The sequence below is a fragment of the Nomascus leucogenys genome, chromosome 19 (genome assembly GCF_006542625.1).
Source record: "Nomascus leucogenys isolate Asia chromosome 19, Asia_NLE_v1, whole genome shotgun sequence".
Classification (NCBI taxonomy): Eukaryota; Metazoa; Chordata; class Mammalia; order Primates; family Hylobatidae; genus Nomascus; species Nomascus leucogenys.
The window spans coordinates 59,503,888-59,505,946 of NC_044399.1; the positions used below are offsets into that span (position 1 = coordinate 59,503,888).

General features: G+C 47.5%; 1 pseudogene; it reads right to left on the bottom strand.

The window, feature by feature from the left end:
- Positions 1–1,087: 1,087 nt before the first annotated feature.
- Positions 1,088–1,480, bottom strand: LOC100591861 (annotated as a pseudogene).
- Between the last annotated feature and the right edge of the window lie 579 nt (positions 1,481–2,059).

The following is a 2,059-nucleotide window of genomic DNA, read 5'->3' on the forward strand; positions in this document are numbered from 1 at the left end:
CCATATATTTATAAAGGCACGTGGTGTCTCTTCCATAACCTGGGGATCTTGCTAATTAGGATTATAGTTTGGTAGACCTGTAATGGGTCCCAAGATTCTACCCTTTTTTTTTTGAGACAGGGTCTCACTCTGCCACCCAGGCTGGAGTGCTGTGGCGTGATCACAGCTGACTGCAGCCTCAAACTCCTGCGCTCAAGCGATCCTCCCACCTCAGCCTCCCAAAGTGCTGGTATTACAGGCATGAGCAATTGTCCTGGCCAAGGTTCTGCATTTCTAACAATGGCCAAGTGATTGTGATGCTGCTGATTTGAAGACCATGCTTTGAGTAGCAGGGGTTTAGAACAAGCCTATGAAGAACTATAATCTATTTACAATTAGTGGCTTCTATTCTTGAGACAAAGTCTCACTCTGTTGCCCAGGCTAGAGTGCAGTGGAGCCATTACAGCTCACTGCAGCCTTGACCCCTGAGGCTCAGGTGATCCTCCTGCTTCAGCCTCCTGATGAGTAGCTGGGACCACAAGCATGCACCACTATGCCTGGCTAATTTAAAACATTTTTTTAAAGACAGGATCTCTGTATATTCCCCAGGCTGGTCTCGAACTCCTGGGCTCAAGGGATCCTCCCATCTTGACCTCCCAAAGTGCCTCGACCTCCCAAAGCGCTGGGATTACAGGCATGAGCCATCATGCCTGGCCACTATTATATATATATATATATATATGTTTAAACAATTTTGGCCCCCACAGTGGCTCATGCCTGTAATCCCAGCGCTTTGGGAGGTCAAGGCAGACAGATCACTTGATGTCAGGAGTTTGAGGCCAGCCTGGCCAACGTGGCGAAACCCCATCTGTACTAAAAATACCAAAATTAGCTGGGCGTAGTGGTGCATGCCTGTAGTCTCAGCTACCAGGGAGGCTGAGGTAGGAGAATTGCTTGAACCCGGGAAGTGGGGGCTGCAGTGAGCCGAAATCACGCCACTGTGGTCCAGCCTGGGCGACAGAGGAAGATTCCATCTCAGAAAAAAAAAAACAAAAAAACAACCAAAAACAATTTTATAACTTTATTTGGTATATTCGATGATTAGCAGTTAGTTCTCATTCACACCAACTGTAGATTTTTTTAAAGTGGTAACAGGTATGCAGGCAACCGAAGTATAGAGCTTGTTTGGTAAATCTTTCTGTTCATTACATTTTCTGGACAACCGAACATGGATACAGTATGAGACTTTCCTTATTCCTTTGGCCCAGACAGCTTTGTTGAGCCTGGTATCAAAGTGTGCATCTGAAGTTCCCATCTCCTTCATGGCAAGTTTCCGGAGCTCTTTGAGTGCCTGAGGGGCACGCTTCTTGAAGCCCACTCCATGAATGCATTTGTGAATGTCGATGGGGTATTCTTGGGTCACCATCTCGTTGATAGCAGAATGGCCCTTCTTCTTCTCATCACCCTTCTTTGCAGGAGCCATTCTGCCGGGCCCAAGTTGGAAAGGAAACTGGCCACTATTCTTATATCATAATCAATAGTAAAGCTGGTGTCATCTTCCACTACTTCCCCTCTTCCTCTCTCTACTTCAGCCCCTTGGGCTTGCTTCTTTCCCAGAGGGCCTCGACCCTAGCTTCCCTTCTGCCTCGCATGCCATTCCCCCAGATATCCTTCTGCTTGACTAATTTCCTTGTCTCCTGCAAGTTCTTAGCTCAAACCTTTCTTTTTTGTTTGTTTTTTTGTTTTTGAAACAGGGTCTTGCTCTGTCGCCCAGGCTGGCATACAGTGGCTTGATCATGGCTCACTATAGCCTCGACCCCCTGGGCTCATTTGATCCTCCCAAGCCTCCATAGTAGCTGGGACTACAGGCATGCATCACCATACCCAGCTAATTTTTGTAATTTTTGTAGAGACGGGGTTTCGCCATGTTGCCCAGGCTGATTTCGAACTCCTGAGCTTAAGCGATCCGCCCACCTTGGCCTCTCAAAATGAAACTTCACTTTCTTGATGAGGCTCACCCAGACCTTGTTATTAAACGCTGCTGCCTCCCCCACCCCCTCACACCCTCCCTTAACTTGCT